The sequence below is a fragment of the Dermochelys coriacea genome, chromosome 15 (genome assembly GCF_009764565.3).
Source record: "Dermochelys coriacea isolate rDerCor1 chromosome 15, rDerCor1.pri.v4, whole genome shotgun sequence".
Classification (NCBI taxonomy): domain Eukaryota; kingdom Metazoa; phylum Chordata; order Testudines; family Dermochelyidae; genus Dermochelys; species Dermochelys coriacea.
Genome location: NC_050082.1, coordinates 8,959,884 through 8,979,100, shown reverse-complemented (window position 1 = coordinate 8,979,100; position 19,217 = coordinate 8,959,884). Strand labels below are relative to the sequence as shown.

Sequence of the window (19,217 nt, the reverse complement as noted above, 5' to 3'; positions counted from 1 at the left end):
GACAAATCCATGCTGATTGTTACTTACCTTCTAGGTCACGGTGCTTACGAATTGATTGTTTGATTATTTGCTCCATTATCTTTCTACGTACTGAAGTTTAGCTGATTCCTCTGTACTTCTCTGAGTAGTCCTTGTTCCCCTTTTTATAGATACTATATTTCCCCTTTTCCATTCCTCTGGGGTCTCTCCCATCATCCACGAGTTCTCAGAGATGATCACTATTGGCACAGAGATCTCTTCAGCCAGTTTCTTAAGTATTCTAGGATGTATTTCAGCAGGCCCTGCCACCTTGAAGACATCTAACTTATGTCAGTGGCTCTAAACCTTTCCAGACTACTGTATCCCTTTCAGGAGTCTGATTTGTCTTGCATACCCCAAGTTACACCTCCTTAAAAACTACTTGTTTACAGAATCAGACATAAAAATACAGAAGCGTCCCAGCACACTACTACTGAAAAATTTCTTACTTTCTCATTTTTACTATATAATTAGAAAATAAATCAATTGCAATATAAATATTATACTTACACTTGAGTGTATAGTATATAGAGCAGTATAAACAAGTCCATTGTATGAAATTTTAGCTTGTACTGACTTCACTAGTGCTTTTAATGTAGCCTGTTGTAAAACTATGCAAATATCTAGTTAAGTTGTTCTACCCCCAGGAAGACCTCTGTACCCCCAGGGGTACATGAACCACTGGTCTAATTAATTTGTTACTTTGTTTGTCTTTTGGCCTTACATTCTACCCCATTTACACTGATGTTCACTGTGCCAGTTGTGCAGTCACTAACTTTTTTTTTTTTTGGTGAAAACTGAAACAAAAAAGGCATTTAACACTTTGCCATTGCAGCATTTTCTGTTATTCTTTTTTCTTCCTCATTGAATAATGTATTAGTAGGAGTGTTGTAAGCAAGACTCAAGAAGTAATTCTTCCCAACTCTGTCCTTGGTCTTCCTCTTGCTTCTAATGTACTGTATTTATAAAATGTTTTCTTGTTACCCTTTATGTCCCTAGCTAGTTTAATCTCGTTTTTTGCCTTGGCCTTTCTAATTTTGTCCCTACATGATTGTTGTTGTTGTTTGGTGGTTGTTTTTTTATATTCATCTTTCTTAATTTGACCTAGTTTCCAGTTTTGGTTTGACTCTTTCAGGTAATTAAAGATCTTCTGGTTAAGCCAGCGTGGCTTCTTAGCATATTTCCTATCTTTCCTGTGTGTTGGGAGAGTTTGTTTTTGTGCCCTTTAATGTCTCTTTAAAAGACTTTTTTTTTCCTTTAGACTTGCTTCCCAGTTGGTGCTACCAATTCTCTAAGTTTGCTAAAGTATGCCTGCCTGATGTCCATTGTCTTTAGTCTATTTCCCCTCCTACTATTCCTTAGAATCATAAACTCTATAATTCCATGACCACTTTCACCTAAGATGCCTTCCAATTCCAAATCTTCTAATTCTCAATCAGTACCTCACTGTTCGACAGAATCAAATCTAGAATAGCTTCCCTCCTGTCACTTTCTTCACCTTCTGTAATAAAAAGTTATCTCCAATGCATTCCAAGAATTTGTTGGTTAATCTCTACCCCTTTGTATTATTTACCCAACAGATGTCTGGGAAGTTGAAGTCCCCCATCACCACCAACTCCTGTGTTTTGGATAATTTTGTAGTTTAAAAAAAAGCCTAATCCACCTCTGCTTCCTGGTTGGGTGATCTGTAGTAGACTCCTACCATAACACCACCCTTGTTTTTTACCCGTTTTATCCTTGCCCACAGACTTTCAACAGGTCTGCCTCCCACTTCTGTCTCAACCTCAGTGCCAGTGTAATACATCTTTGATATAAAAGGCAACACCTCCTCCCTTTTCCCCTGCCTGTCCTTCCTGAGCAAGATGTACTGTTCTGTACCAATATTCCAGTCATGTGAATGGTCCCACCAATTTTCTGTCATGCTTCTTATGTTGTAATTGTGATTATTCGTTAGTGTTTTTGGTTATCCCTGTTGATTTCCCCATACTTCTTTGATTTGTATTCAGACATCTAAGGTGTTCATTAAATTTCCCCTCTATATTCCCTCATCTTTCCTTTGTCCTTGCCCTCATTTCCCATGTTCCCTCCAGATTCTGACCCTTCACCCGGGTCTCCATGCTCTGGACCTACCTGTGGGCTTTTGTCCCCTGGCCCATCCAACCTAATTTGAAGCCAGCTTCACTAGGATACCCAGTCTTTGTCTGAAGATGCTCTTCCCCTTCCTTGATAGGTGCACCCCATCTCTGCTCAGCAGTCCTTCTTCTCGGAACAGCATCCCATGGTCCTGGTGGCTCAGAGCCCTGTAGTCACTTCTGATCTGCTCAGAGTCATGCCTTGCAGTACGTTTGTGCCCATGTGGATGAGCAGCGTGGGGTAGTAGTCACTGGGCCGAATGATCCTTGACAATCCTTCTGTAACATCTCGGATACAGGCCCTTAGCATGCAGCACACTTCCGGGGATGCCACAGCAGGATGGCAAATGGATGCCTCCTTCCCTCTTAGAATGGAGTCAATCACCACCACCACCATCACCACCCTTTGTTTCCTTTTGAGAGTGGAGACTCTGATCCTGGTAGCCTTTGGGGTTACATGGCTTCTCCTCCTCCACCATTGGGGGAGATGCCTCATCCCTCATTGCCAGGGCAGCATACTGTTTTTAATCTCTACGGACGGTGGGTTGGGGGCAGGGATAGAGCACTGCATGGTGCCAAAGTAACCAGTAGTCAGCTTCCTCCCTGTGAAGGAACTGTTCCCTCCTCCCTTGGTGGTGCTAGTGCAATCCTCTCCAGCTGGATTTCTTCTCTATCCTGGAGGTCTCCATATTCTTGTTTTCAATGAATTCCTCGTGTGCACGAGTACTCCTCAGCCCAGCCACCACCTCCTGTAGCACTCCCACCTGCTTCCAAAGAGATTCTACCAGTCGACACATCTCTCACTGGATGGTCTCCCCAGCCTGGCTTTCTATGATGGGAAAATGCCGGCCACTGTCTCTGCAAAGCCACACCAGGAGCTGAATAGAGGTATCGGTGGTTGGGCCTCTGTCTGGACATAGGTGCATGTGGAGGAGCCAGGAGCAGTGTTGGCACTGGCGATGCAGCCTTTCCAAAGCATGCTGATTTTTATTCTTGTTCCCCTCCTACAAACTGCCTCTCAAACTCCCCTGTTCGCTAGCTCCCCTTGATTGCTTAGCCTCTGGCTCTTACGCCCTTCTCTCCTAAATCCCTAACCCTAACTGAGGAAGGGTGATCACAAGGATGATCAAAGGACAGGAGGCTAAAGCTTTGCTAGTGCACACTCATCTAGCAGCTACTAGGCCTCTGGCTCCCACTCCCACACAGTCCCCAACAGATCACACTGTAAACTTTAAGCAAGCCAAAAGAAAAAACCAAGACACAAACAAGCTCACCCACTCCCCAAGAATTAGTGCTTGTTCCCTCTGAGACTCTCCTGTTTACTGCCCCCCCATTCACTAGTTCCTCTTGGTGGCTTAGCATTATTGCTTAATTATAGAATGTCTTGAGCCTTCCTCTGATACATGTGGTACTGATAATTTTGGAGGCAGAATATTGGATTAGACGGGATATATTGATGGTCTGATTAAGTATGGCAATTCTTATGTTTGTGGGTTGTTGTTTTTTCATTTTTCAGTGATGTATAATTAAGAGTTTAGTTTTAAACATCTGAGTTAGCAATTAGATAAGATCACTCTGTTTTCAGGTGTCCTGTGGCTTCTAATTACAAAGCAGCAGCATTCAGTCAAGCTTAAGAGGCAAAAGCTGCTATAATTGATATTCTGCTTCAAAACTAAAAGCAGCTGTAGCTTGCTGTAATGCAAGCTTCTCTCCTTTTTGTTAGTGCTGCTGATTGCAATGATTTGGTACTTGAGCACAGAATGCTAGTTTATCTTGTGTTTACAAAGAATTCTAGTTACTTTACACCAAAGCCTGATGTCTTTGAAAGTGTCCTGATTGGAGTGTGGTGTTAAAGAGAAGATGGGATGTGATTAGTTCATTGAAAAACTTTGACCATATCGCTGAGTGTGAGTATTAAAGAATAAGACACACATATTGTGTACATAATAAAACTGTATTTTATCTGTATTCTAGTCATGTTTACCAGTTATTCTAGTGTTTGGTCTTGTGTCCTGAAATCCTTGATGAAAATACAAAGTTGGTTATGTGGCAAAGCCCATGAATGCTGAATATGAATCTTTTTAAGTAGCGGAGTGCTGTGAAAGTTCCAAATTGCTCCACTGGTCTTTTACTTACAGTGAATCTTCATGCTTTGGTGCTAATTCTCTTGGAATGTACAAATGCATTTGTAAGAGACCGTCCTTGCCCCAAAGAGCTTACAGTCTGCACAGAGCTGGCAGATTTTGGTTGAGAGAAGGGAAGTAGTATTCCCATTGTGCAGATGGGAAGCTGAGGCACGGAGAGTTAGTGACTTGCCCAAGGAGACACAAGAAGTCTGTGTGATGCCAGAACTGAACCTGGTATCTGACTCCCCGTGCTGTAACTGCAAGACCAACCACCCTCTCACTGTACAGAGGAGGAAGAGGAGAGAAGTTGCCACTAGTTAGATGGGGAAGGGAATGGAGAAATCTCCAGCTGTCTTGCCCCAGCTACTCCAAACAAGGAGTACAGAGAAGCTGGGCCCCTCTTGCTGCACGGTTTGCACCAGAGTGTGCAGATACGGCCTTTTATCCTCTAATACAAGTGCTGAGTCCCTCTTGCCACTGTCCATAGGGTGAAAAGCAAGGAATAGATTGCCATGTAGGTCATCTTCAGTTATAATTGAATTCTCTTTTTGTAAGAAAAACTGCTAATGGAGATGGGTCGTTCTCTGGCTTGTTCCTTCTAGAGATACGTTATTGACGATCTAAGCTATAATTTCTCTAATTCACCCAATGATTTGTGTCAGAGTCTTGGTAATTCAAGAAGGCCATCTCATGCTCTCAAGGTGAGGCTAGTACAACGGAGTAATTCTAGCCCCTTAAAGGATCATCTGGCACTGTCCTTGGTTTACCACAAGATGTGGGGAATTGTGCACTAGCATATGAATGTTTTTGAGCACTGGCTATTGAATCATGAGAAACTGCCTCAGCTCAGATTTCTAATCAGTAATACTATGCAGTTAATTATCAATAATAAAATAAATAATAATAAAAATAATAATAATAAAATAAAATAATAAAAGCACGTATGCAAACTCTGGCTATACATGTTCATGGGTATCCTGTATTTTGCCTGCCTATCCTCCCCACAGTAGGATCATCAAAGAGTGGGTGGTTATATCCAGGCAAATCAAAACCATTTAAAATAATTTGTCAAGGGATGGCTTGGAGTTGGATGTCTGACAAGAGAATAGTGATACACAGTAGTGTTGTCGCTGTGTTGGTCTCAGGATATTGGAGAGACAAGGTGGGTGAGGTAATATCTTTTCCTGGCCCAACTTCTGTTGGTGAGAGAGACAAGCTGAAATCGAGCTTGAAAGCTTGTCTTTCTCTCCAACAGAAGTTGGGCCAGGAGAAGATATTACCTCTCCCAACTTGTTTCTCTAAAAAAAAAAATTTGTCTGTTACTACTGCGGTCAAAATGGTTTTTACAGTACTGGTAAAGTTAGGTTGGGTGCCCTCCCTCCAGGGTCACCTGCTTATCTGACAGGTTTCAGAGTAGCAGCCGTGTTAGTCTGTATTCGCAGACTAATTCGTTTTTTTTTTTTTTCCACCAAATGCATCCGATGAAGTGAGCTGTAGCTCACGAAAGCTTATGCTCTAATAAATTTGTTAGTCTCTAAGGTGCCACAAGTACTCCTTTTCTTTCTGCTTATCTGAGTGGACCTGAACTTTAAAATCCAAGCTGTATGAACCAATTAGCATGTCTCACCTAGAGCACAGGCGAGGTGATCTGTTCTGATGGTGCTCTCTACAAGTGCCAGGAAATGCTCATGATAGTGGAGTGATGGGAGACTCCTTAAAAGCAAAGGCCAGGCCCAGCAGTCTAGTAGCTGTGTATTCAAGTTCAGGACAGGATGGCATTTGCTCCCCTGGCCAGCCCAGAAGCCATTACAGTTGCATATTTAGTCTTTGGGGAAAGGGTTTGGGAGCTTTCCCTTTCACTGTCAAGCACCTGATGGAAAGAGTATAATAGACAGGTTCTATAGACGCTGTGTCTAGCCTTCCGCAGCAGGGCAAGTTAAAAACATCATTGTGGCGATGCCAGGTGTTGGAGGGTGGGGGGAAAAGGAGTAAGCATATGGAAATTGGGGGTGAAGATAAGGATGGCTTGGGGTTTATCACTCACGGTTTGAATGGGGAGAAAAGAGACTCCTGAAACTGAACTTGTTACTTTTTTCTAGGCTTGTAGGAGAGGGATTTCATGAGGGACTAGATTTAACACCAATCCAGTTAATGGTACACATTTAGAAAATGCAAATAGCCCCCATTAATGATGGATCTCTCCCCAATATGTTTGTGTTGGAGATAAGGGGAATAAAGTAAGGTTTAAACCCATGAGATGTACTTAATTACATTTCCTTCTTGTTTCTTGCAATCCTTTTGATTCTCAAATGTAGTTCTTTATTTAAGTAGCATAAATTTAGTTAAGATGGGCAATATTATCCAAAGATGCTTTGTTTTGTGTGTTTGCAATTAAATTTCTCAATTGAAATTTGTGATCAGCATAGTCAAAAACTAGCATACGTGCATTTATTGAAAGAAAACATTTCCTTCTGTAGCCTGAAAGTAGGATTATTTGTCATAAATGCAGTATCTGAATGTAGCCTGTCACTCGCCACCCGATGAGTTAATAGTAAATGACAGGGCATATACTGAAGGGAGTTTATTATGATTCATACTGGAAGAAACAGATGACACCTGCTTTCAGAACATTTATGGTAGTTCCTGAAATTTTTGAATCCCCATAAAGATAACTGGGTGCCAAAGGTCTCTGCAGAGGGTGATTTCAACATACTCCTCTCCCCACTCAACACTATTTCTCTTGCTCTTTGCATAGCATACACAAGTGAAAGCTATAAAGGCTGCCTCTGTTCTACCTTGGTGTTGTAATCTGAAGTTAGCAGCATTATGGTGCACTTCCGCTTTCTGATGGTGTTTCCTCTTCGCCCAGCTTTTGACAAGGACCAGCAGTTGGATATTAATCTGACTGGGTCTGGAGATGCACGATGGTGCTCACTGTGATAACAATCTTGATATCTGGGGGTCCAATTCCCACTTTTTAAGAAGACCTTAGTTGTTTTGGCAACTGATATAAAAGTTGCTTAAACAACTTACTCCACTACGTGTATTCAGAGTACAGAAGAATAACTGAGTACAGCTGAGTTTTGCTTCCTTAGTGTTTCATCATCTTCTACATGCAAAGATGTTAGCTGGAGCTCAGCTCTTGCCTGTATCTGAGTGAGAGCTGTGTGTGCTTGTGCCATGTATTCTGTTTCTTTCAATCTGGAATGATGACACATCTGTGATCCACAGAGAAGATATTATTTCGTATAAACACAATTCTTCTATAGCCCTTTGCTCTGAAGTCATTTCACAGGCTGCAGAGGGGATCAAAATTTGGATGATAACATTTGTGAACATTTTTTATTGAAGAGCAGGAGGCATCACTTTTATTGAAGACGTCACTTCCCTCCCCAACTTTATCCCTCATTTTTCAATGAGTTTTACTGACTGGGGCTTGCATAGATTATGGAAACTTGAACTGGTTTATCTGTAGTTAAATTGGTGCAAGCACCTAGTGTGGATATGGTGTAAGTAAGCCCCTTCGTTTTCAGTTTAAACCACATTTGTATCTGCAGCATCACTGACAAATGGTTACAAGCTTTATATTTGTCCCTTCCACGTTCATATTGATCTTTGCACAACACTTGTGCAGTAAACTTAAGTTCGTGGAATTATGAAATCCACAAAATAATGAAAATAAACCCAGAGTGGAAATGTTAGGTTCTGTGGCATATTTGTATATATGGTTGGAGTACGCTTTTTCCAGACTCATAAATATCCACAAGGATATTGTACTTCCTATGATCCGAGTATTGTCCTGCGAGTTATGTGGCTAGAGAACCACAACGCTATGCTGTTTTTCTACTGTGAAAGAGAGCCCCATACTGGAGAGTGTTACAACAGCGGTAGGGAGGAGTTGCAGGTGGAGGGAACTGCTTAATATTTTAGCATCAGGTTTGACGTTCCTAGACTCATAGATATGCCAGTACGGTTGAGTCTGCTCTTCATTCTTTTTGACGTTGATAAAGCTAGCTCCATGCAGCTTCTTCTGTGTAAATCTTTCAAAGGCCACCTATAAAACAGGAGTTATCAGTCCAGTGCAGATACTGTCCATGCTACATTCTTAGGGGGAGGGGTTTGCCCCAGTCTCCTTGGCCAGAATTTCTCCTCTTAACTGTATGTGGTAGATTGATCTGGCTGCTTTCTGCACACTGCCAGTTGCTGCATATCAGCAGTGCCCAACCTACAGCCGCAGGCCGTGCACGGCCCACCAGAGCATTTCATAAGGCCCACAGGCTGCTTCCACACAATTATACTAACGGCCGATTCATGAGCGTTTTGTCATCATGTTTACATCGTTTTAGTTTTGTGTTCTATACTTATTTTTCCTGTTTTCTATCATACATGTTTTATGCACTCATTTCTTCATTTGTTTTTAAACAGGCAATACTGTACATAGAAACAACCGATCTAAATACATATGAAACCATTTGTTTGGCCCTCCCAAGGTTGTGCTTAGGTTTATGTGGCCCTCTTATGTAATAAGTTTGAGCACCATGTTAATTATGTGCTGTGGGCTCCTTTGGGATTCAGAACACCATATATATGCCATGTCAAACGTTGAATCATACTGATATTTTATTAGCTAAGTCTTTGTGTTCTTCATATCTTTAATTGTTTTGTTTTCAGGGAGCTTCCCTATTGGTAACATGCCTCCACCCATAGAACTTACCTCAACAGTCAGGCAAGATCACCCAATTTGCTGAGCCCTGCCTAAAATGACACTCATAGCAAAATAAAAGGACTTAAATCTGCTTGATAAAAAATTTTCCTGAGTTCCAGTCACTGCATTACTCATGAACTGTGGAATTAGCTATTTTTAGAAGCTTCCAGTAAATTTTCAGTGTCTATAAAAATATATATACACGACACTGAAAATATATATATATTGTCAGGCAATATAGAGCAAAATCCTTTGGTGAAGACTTAGGACTGGCTCCTCTTTCCACTTCTGCCACCGATTGCTTCTGTGGTTTTTCGGACAAGTTATTTAACTTCCCTTTTCCTTGTTTTCCCCATCTGTGAAAGAGGGACAGTTCAGCATGCCTCAGGTACGTATTAAAATTACTGAAGGCTTTTAAAAACTGATAGTGTCCTAACTTCTACATAATGTAGTCACTGTAACTCTTGAAAATTTGATCAGCTACCAGCTCCTCTGCAGCCACTCAGTTCCGAAGCCTTTTTATAGCTCTGCTCATGTCTGAGAGCTGTTAAGCTTAATTAATTAATGTTTGGGATTCTTGGATGGAATTTGCTAGAAAAGGGAAAGGTGATATTAGCAGGAGCAGGGAAGCAGTTGGTTATCTTGCTTGACAGAGAGTGGAGGGAGAGGAGAAGAGAGGCTGGAGTTGAGTAAGGCCTTCTCTACACTGCCGCTTTACAGCGCTGCAACTTTCTCACTCGGGTGTGAAAAAACATAGATTTGTGGGGGGTGGGTTTTTTACAGCTCTCTAGCGCTGGGAGAGCTCTTTCCCAGCACTGGTGCTGCGACTACACAGCCATGCTAAAGTGCTTTAATGTTGCTAGTGAACACATACCCTAAGTTTGGTTCCTGTTTTTCATTAAAGAATTAGAGGGTGTGTATGTGGAATTGTCCTTTGATTCACTTAACATTGTAACTATTTGACAACATCTGTGGTGCTTATAAATAGATCTGCTTTGTAAAGGGAGGTGGTGCTGTTCTGAATGCAAAAACAAGTGGACATATTTGTGATAAGTGCCTGGTAATGGGCTGGGTCAGCCTTGCAAGATTGTTATGAAAATGTACCAGCCTAGACACCAGATCTATTTCCCTAGCTTTACAGTGCACAAACTGACGAGGTTCCTCTCACTTCTAGAAAAAAATACTTTCCTTGGGAGAGTGTGTGAACAGAATTTTGCAAGGCAAGGCCAGGTATATTTTGTGTGTGTGCTGTAATCCCGTGTTGTGTCCCAAAACAAATGTCATCATATCATGCATGCTCGCTCCTTGAATAAATATCTTTGCACCCCAGAATCTTTATCAAGCAGCAGGAAACCATTATCCTTTGGCGTGTTCTGTTCTGTTGACAGTGTAGCAGAAGTGCAGTAATTGCTCTAAAACTAGGAGACCCATTTTGAATTACCCAACTCTGTGAATTAGCAACTCAATTAACAAACTTTAAAAAAACATCCTCTCAACAACCATACTTTGCTCCTTCCTGGAAGGTCTGAATTGCCCACGATGAAAATTACCAACTCGAATTGCACAATAGATGCTATGGGGGAGAATGTGCACTCCGCAGAGGCTTTTTGTCTGTAGTTTGAACAGTTAACAAATTGGACACCATGGTGTCTATTGATGAATGAACTTTACACTCTTTTTATTCAGCAAGGACAGGAATCTGATATTTCTTAGAAAAGTTTCTTGGTTGTGTGACACTGGACTGATGATATGGCTTGGGCGTGCCTCTAATCTGTCTAATAAAATTTATGACTAATTCATATGGAAAATAGTTTCACTTGGTCCAGATCATTTTCACCTTAAGTTGGGTCGAAATGTTAATGTTTACGTTGACTCTTCTGTCGTTCTATCCTTAGTGCTATGCTTGTATTAGATTTTTGTGGTGACTCATTGTAGCACAACGATTATTTAATTGTGCTGCCTGTTGGAATAGAATAGAAGCTTGAATAGAGACTGGGAGTGGATGGGTCATTACATAAAGTAAAACTATTTCTCCATGTTATTTGTCCCCCCACCCCACCCCCTACTGTTCCTCAGACACCCTTGTTAACTGCTGGAAATGGCCCACCTTGATTTATCACCACAAAAGGTTTTCCTCCTCCCCCCCGCCTTCCTGCTGGTAATAGTTCATCTTAACTGATCACTCTCCTTACAGTGTGTATGATAAAACCAATTGTTCATGTTCTGTGTGTGTGTATATATAAATCTCTCCACTGTATTTTCCAACGAATGCATCTGATGAAGTGAGCTGTAGCTCACGAAAGCTTACGTTCAAATAAATTTGTTAGTCTCTCTAAGGTGCCACAAGTACTCCTTTTCTTTTTGCGAATACAGACTAACACAGCTGCTACTCTGAAACCTGTTGGATACAGTTTTATTTGACTGTTGCCAAGATGAAGGTCACGGGTAGACTTCTGTAATGGTGATACGATGGACATGGAAAGGTGTGGGACTCATTACATATAGAACAGGGGAGCTATTATTAAAATGTAGTCCTATGTTATAGGTTTTACCTTTTAAGAGGCCCAGGGATATTGTGGGGTTTTTGTTTAATGAAAACTTCCTTACAACACAATATGTAAGTAAACAAATATCCAACTAAGGACTTGTCTTCACTGCAGTGTAAGCTCAGCGTATAACTGGAGTGTTGCCCATAATCAGACTCCTTGTGCCTGTATAAAAATCTCTAGTTAGTTTACATTCAAGCTAGTTGCCCCTAGGGGGTCTGGGTTGAAGGTTGCTGAAGCTTCAACTAGTAGTGAATTGATGCCACTTCACAGGCTGAAGCTCCAGTAAGCACAACTTACCAGCTGCTAATCAGATCCATGCTGTGCAGTGTGAGCATTTCGCAGAGTGGCCACTCCCACTTGAGTTAACTGTCGCAGTGAAGACAAGCCCAGACTGTGCACCTGCACACTGACAGAATGCGCACCCGTGGATTAGTCTCAGGTGAATGACACCGTTCGTTTCTATACTTTCCGCTGCATCAGGAATCAGATACAAGAACATAATGGTTGTAAAATAGAACTGTTAAGCTTTCTTAAACATAGGGATGCAAATGCCAATCAGTCTTTTGTTGGATTGATAAAAATCAGCTGTTATTGCTTGATTGTAGTGAATGAGGGTCAGCCTTGAACTACATCTCCTTCAGGTTGCGATATCCATGAAACTTTTGATGGCATGTTATCACACTACCTGGTATCTTAGGCCGTGATTTATACATAGTAACCAAACTTCGACTGAGTCGTAGGTTATAACAGAATTCTTTTTTTTTTTTTTTCAGGAACATACTTGGAATAGGACTGACCATTCCAAGAAATCGTAGAAAATGTGTCTGGAATTGGTGCGTTTAAAAAGAATGGACAAAGTGATTTTCTTTGTTTCCTAGGGATGTCAAGTATGTTGCATAGGAAACTGGTCAAAGAAATATAGGGGAAGGCGGGCTCTTGAATTATTTGCAACATGAATTATAATTCACTCTCAGGGCTTAAAGTTGTTGGAATCAGTTTGTCTAGGGCAGTCACTGTATGAGGCAGTAGAGCCTCTGATAGCTTGCAAAGATCATTTCTTGTCAGGAGGAAGAAATAAAGATGTTTTAAAAGAAACACCTAACGTTTTGCAGACTTTGTGTGTTTATTGAGCAGTGTAGGGCCAGATAGTACAAACAGGCATACATCTTCCAAGGAAGGAGGAAATCCTAAAAAACAAAACAAAACCCCCACTGTTTGGAGACTAAATGCTTTGGGTCATGATGAGTCATGCCGTTTCCTGCTAAATTCTGGGATGAGGGAAGAGGACCCTAAGCAAATCTGTGGGGAAACTGTTATGACAATATATTTGAAGACTGTTATCAGATCCCCTTTCAGTTTTCTTTTTTTGTTTTTTCAAGACAAAACGTGCCTTTTTAACCTTTCTTCATAGGTCAGGTTTTTAAAATCTTTTACTTTTTTTTATTGCTCTCCTCTGGGTTCTCTTCAAATTGTCCACATCTCTCCAAGTGAGTTGCCCAAAATTGGACACAATATTCCCGTTGAGGCCTCACCAATGCCAAGAAAAGCAGGACAATTGGTTGCCGTGTCTTAATGTACAACACTCTTGTTGATATACCCCAGAATGATATTAGCCTTTTTCGCAACAGCATCATATTGTTGGTTTATATTCAATTTGTGATCCACTGTAACCCCCAGATTCTTTTCAGCAGTACTATAATTTAGCCAGTTATTCCCCATTTTGTGGTTGTGCATTTGATTTTTCCTTCCTAAGTGTAGTACTTTGCATTGGCCTTAATTGAATTTCATCTTGTTGATTTCAGACCAATTCTACTATTTGTCAAGGTCATTTTGAATTCTAATCCTGTCCTCCAAAGGATTTGTAACTCCTGCCACCTTGGTGTAATCTTCAGATTGTATAAGCGTGCTCTCCATACCATTATCCAAGTTGTTAATGAAAATGATGAATAGTACCAGACGGTGGAATGACCCTTGCGGGACCTCACTGGATATATCCTCCCAGTTTGACAGCGAACCGTTGATAACTACAATCTGAGTATGGTTTTTCAACCAATTGTGCACCCTCTTCACAATAATTGCATCTAGAACTCATTTCCCTAGTTTGCTTATGAGACTGTCACCTGGGACTGTCAAAAGCCTTACTAAAATCGAGATACATCATACCTGCTACTTTTCCCCATCCATGTTAAAGAAGGAAATAAGGTTGGTTTGGCATGATTTGTTCTCCAAAGATGCATGCTGGCTATTCCTTATAACTGTGTTATCCTCTAGGTGCTTACAATTTGATTTAATAATTTGTTCCAATATCTTTCCAAGTATCAAAATTAAAGTGATGGGTCTGTAATTCCCTGGGTCCTCTTTGTTCCCCTTTTTAGATAGGTACTATGTTTGCGCTTTTATGGCTTTAATATTGTTTCTTTGAGATGTTGCCACCCTCATGAATCCCATTTTCCCTGAGACTCTCTTCTCTTGGGACCTTACCTACTAGGTATTGGATTTTGTTACTCTACTTTTTTTTGTAAAATCCACTATCTCTATTCCACTGCTCTCTTTCCTTAGAATCACAAAGCCAGTCATTTCATGATCACTTTCACCTAAATTGCCTTTTATTTTCGGTCACAGCTAATTTCTCCCTGTTGGTTGTAATTGGATCTAACATGGCATCCTCCCTGATTTACTTTCTCCACCTTCTGAGACAAGAAGTTGTCCTCCACACATTCCAAGAACTTATTGGACGCTTTTGTGTTTTGACATATTACCTTTCCAACAGATACCTGGGTAGCTAAAATCCCCTATTATTATCAGGTCTTGTGTTTTGGATATGTTAGTTCTAGAAGTGCTTCATCCACCTCCTCCTTCTGATTTGATGGTCTGTATTGGACCTGAACCACGGGGTCGCCCCTGTTTTTTTCCTCTTCACCCAGAGACTTTCAGCTTGTCTGCCTCTCTCCTACATCTGGACCTCAGAGCAAGTTTATACGTTCTTGATGTACAGTGCAACACCTCCTCCCTTTTTTCCCTGCCTGCACTTCCTAAACAAGCTATGTCCCTCTAGACCAATATTCTAGTCATGAGATTTATTCCACCAAGTCTTTGATGCCAATTATATCATGATTTTGCTTGTGTTCTGGTACTTGCAGTTCTTCCTGTTTGTTCCCCATACACCTTGCATTTGTGTATAGACATCTAAGATACTGAACTTATTTTCCCAGTTTTTCCTCTAGTTACTCCACTGACGCTGTTGTAATTTTCCATTTCCCCTCCCTCCCCTCAACTTCCAGTCCTCTGTCAAGGTAATTTTTTTTTATACTGACCTGTGGGCTTTTGTCACCTGCCCACTTTGAACCTGTATAAAGTCCTCTTCACTAGATTGTCAAGTCAGTGTCCCAAGATGCTCTTCACCTTCCTTGTCGGGGGAATCTATCTCTTTTCAGCAGTCCTTCATGGAACAGCACGATATGGCTGAGGAAGCCAAAACCCTCCTGTGGATGCTGTGTGCACAGCCATGTATTAATCTCCAGGATGCATCTGCCCCTGCCTGGCCCCGTACTCTCCGTCCAGACGATGGATGGAAACATTACCTGCGCCTCTTACTCTTTCACCCTTGTTCCCAGAGACCTGTAGTCACTCCTGATTTGCTCACGGTCATACTATCATTAGTACTCAGGGTCATTCTATCGCTATCATTAGTGCCCATGAGGATGAGCAGCATGAGGTGGTGGTCAGAGGGCTGGGTGAGCCTCAGCAACCTTCCCGTAACATCTTGGAGATGGGCAGCATGCCTCCCAGGATGTCAAGGCAGGTGGGCAGATGGATGCCTCTCCTTCCCCTTAGAAGGGAATCCCCGACCACCATCCCTGTTTGTCTCCTCCTCTTGGGGGGTAGTGGCTGTGTCCCCCAAGGGTGGGGGAAGGTGGCTCCTCTTCCCCAGTTACTGGAGTTGGCTCCTCTCCTCCTGTGGTCCATACTGCATACTACACTATGAGAGAAGATTAAAAAGGACGGCATGACTTACCTCCTTTTTCCATTCATTATATTATATTCCCTGTTGGGATCTTTCTTTGTCTCCTCACGAAAGTGTTAATTTTCAATCTCTCCTCATCCAGAAGTCTCTCCATGTTTCTAATAATTTTTTGTCACCCATTTCTGCTATATCTCTTATTAAAATATGATGACCAAAATGGGATAGAATGTTTGATGTGCAAGTTTACCATCCCATTTCTGTAATGACATTTTAATAGTCTCAGTGTTGTTTTCTATGACTATTTACATATCTTAACATTTAGGGGTTTTTTTTTTGGTTTTTTTTTTTTTTTTTAAATGCCACTGTGCATTGAGCAGATGTTTTCAGAGAGCCATCCATAATGACCCCGAGGCCTTATTCCTACGTGGCTACAATTAATTTAGAACTCAGCAGTGTGTGTGAAATAGTTCAGATTATTCCTTGCAATGTATATTTACTGTGCAGTTGTATGCATTTGATTTAATCTGCCTTTGTGTTTCTAATTTACCGAACTTGGTTAGGTCCCTTCAGAATTACTCACAGGCTGTTTTGATTTTGACTGCCGTAAATAATATTGTCTTCTGTGCCTTACCCTTGCCCACACGCATTAGATTCTAATAGTCTCACTCAGATCTATTTATTTTTAGATTTATTGTATATAAAAAGTATATAATCTCACTGCAAGTGCCTTCTCAAAAAATAAATATACAGTCCAACTATAATCAAGCCCGAAGGCTGTTCCACGCCCACACCTCAACAATAACCAATATAGTAAAAAATCGAACCCAATAATATCCCCTTCCACAAGTATTGGTACAGCCCTGTCTGTCTTTCCTGTGTAGTTTTCTCATCAATTTATTTTTGGTCATTCCACAATGTTTCAGTAATGCCTGTTATTTCAAGGTTCTCTCTCATTGCCAGGCACTCCAGTTCACTACGGATTTGCTGCTCACATTGGTGTATAGACGTCTCTAATTTTTATTTTTGAGCACATAGCAGTTTTTCTTTTATTTCTTTCAAATCCTGTTAGTTTTCTGGTACGTACCTCTGATCTTAACCTGTTCCTCCTCATTTCAGTAATTTTTGTCTGATCCTTCACTACAGATTAAAATTAATGTTGTATTGCTGGTATCTGTAGAAGATAGCTTAGTGTTCCTTGTCACCTGTCGGCCATCTTCCAAAACTTTTATCAATTTTCTGTGTTAGTAGTCTGGTTTGGAGTAGTCCCTTCTTTCCCTAAGGCATTCCCCAGTGTCTAATAAATTTTAACCCTCCTTTTTACAGTATCTTATCTACACACTGAGATGTTGGAAGTTCCCATTGTATAGCTAGCCTTGTGTATGGAACCAGAGCATTTCAGAGGAAGTTACTGTATAGGCCTTTAAGATTTCTTAGTAATCTAAATTTAGCTTTTAGGATCTCTCTCGTACCCTAATTAACTGGTATCCATAATTATCAAGGCCACAGCCTGCTTCCATGCTCTTACTAGACGTTCTCCTAGATATATGGATGCATATGCCACTTTTGAACTTGGTAGGTAAGTCACCAAACACGAGTCATGGTTGGCACGTATCCAGCTATTAATACTTCTTAGTCTAGAATCCCCATTGCCACACTTGTCTGCTTTACAAAGGTATCTCCGTTTCCTGAAGGGACCTACCTGGTGCACGAGGACTGACTCTGCTTCCTCCGCATGCGAGAAGGTGGGTCCCATCTAAAGAAGCCTGACATTTCAGTCCATCTCGCTCCCTTCCCATGATGGGACTGGTACAGAGAGGCACTGAAAATTGGCAGATTAATTTCTCTCAAAAGCAGGACTGAACAGTCTGAAACAGCTCCTCTTCATTCAATACTTTAAAGTAGAGACTTGTACCTAGACTGAATGTGTTTGTTTTCAAACACAACCGGATACAGAATTTTGGATCATCAGTTTTCACATGAAAAACAAATGTGAGTAAATAATGACTTAAAACAGCCACCTATAAATTAACCCTTATTGGTTGGCAGTGTTACAAGCAAGAGTGGTTTATAAGAGTAGATAATTTACAGTTGTACTTATGCTGTTTTGGGAGAGTTCCCCTTTTAATCTTATAAATTGTAATCCCTTTAATTTGACCAGAAATAGTAATTATCTGCAGAAGTCTCCAGACTGACCTGCTGATCTCTGTGCATTCAAGAGTTAGTTTAATCTTAAACCTCAGATTCCACTGCTCAGTCTGACAGGTCTTTTTTCCTCTAGTTCTAGGTTAGGACTTTTTTTTATTATTATTTTTTTTATTTAAAGTTGCTATATGCCAAAAATCTACATTAAGGGCTTGGCTGGACCTGACAAATCCCAAGAAAATAAGACTTGCAGCTGAAATCACACACCTTTGACTTACCCATTCTCCAGAAATTGATAGTCCTTGGAGTGGTGAATGTTCTTGTATGATGTGGGTCGCACAGCAGATTAAACTAAGGACGTGGTTTCAGTTTTCGAGCTAAATTTCTTGTCTTTTGTCAGTGTAAGCAAAACAGTTGTTTCAGTTTAGTATTTTTATTTATATTTTTTCCTGTGAAGAAAATTGCTTTTGGAATGGATTCAATGAACATACTTTTTTTAGCTATTTTCCCTAAAATATGTAGTGATTTCCATTGTGTCCAGCTACTGTAAGACCTGGTAAAATACCTTGTCCCCTATTTCTAATCTATCTCTTCCTGTGGAATGTGGTGGTGGTGGTCATCATACATTTCCCTTTTCGTTATTTTTTTCCACCAATTTTCAACATTGCAATAATTTGGGCCTTAATGCATTCAGAACGATGCTACATGTTAAGCCTTGGATATCAAACACACTTATAACAGGAAGGATATTTTTTTTGTAAGTGTTAGCTTACAAAGTAGTAAAAAAAGACCGAAAGGTGGTAACAATAGCTAGCTAAAACCAGCTACTGATAACCTTAAGTTGTTTCCAGCTGGCAAGGCTGAAAGAGACGGTAGTTTTGTTTTCTCCTCATGGTAGGTGCTCAGGTATACAGTAGTAAGCACCCATTTATGAAAAAAACGTACATGGAGAGAGAAAGCAACTCACACTGTTGGTGTCGGAGGTGTACTCTATTGTACCTTGCTATTGGTGGTCAGTATTCACGATAAATTACTCTGACTGGCTCTATTTCCAAGACTTCCAACTAGGGTGCTAGAGACAATGATTGAGGCTGTGTGCCAGATTTAAAGCAGAGTTTAGGCTGTAATCTGTACACCCAGCTGGGTCAGATGGCCCAGGCTTAGAGGACCTCCAAACCCAGGTCAGGGGGCTTTCTGTATGGACGGTGGGGAGGGTTATGCTAAAACCCAGATTATGAGCCTGGGTTAACTGTGCAGGGCAGACATACCTGAGACTTCCAAAAAGGGTGCTTCAAGACTACAGTCTGTAAACTCCCCTTTCACCCTTTCAGGTGGTTTGAATGCCTCCCAGAGGTCTGAGGCACACAACAGTGACGGGCCAGGTCTTTGGTGTAATGCAATTCAGTAGCAGCATAAGTTTTATTGTAATTTATTATTATTAAATTGCGGCAGAGCTGTGCTCCAGAATCTAAGCTTTAACTTGTGGAGGGTGAAGGGAGGATTGTCTGGCTCTTATGATTGTGAAGAAACCTTCAAAACGTAAATAGAGTTCAGTAACAATGCCTGCCTGGGTCTGCTAAT

General features: G+C 41.0%; 1 protein-coding gene across 5 annotated transcripts in view; it reads left to right on the top strand.

Annotated features, from left to right (window-relative positions):
* TAOK3 (TAO kinase 3) overlaps positions 1–19,217 on the top strand; it is a 139,767-nt gene that overhangs the window by 27,995 nt on the left and 92,555 nt on the right. The window contains exon 2 of one of the 5 annotated variants that reach the window (XM_038373988.2): positions 12,304–12,363. The exons of the other annotated variants lie outside the window; for them this stretch is intronic. The gene's annotated coding sequence lies outside the window, so the exon portion shown is untranslated. The remainder of the gene's footprint in view (positions 1–12,303; positions 12,364–19,217) is intronic. 5 annotated transcript variants of the gene reach the window in all.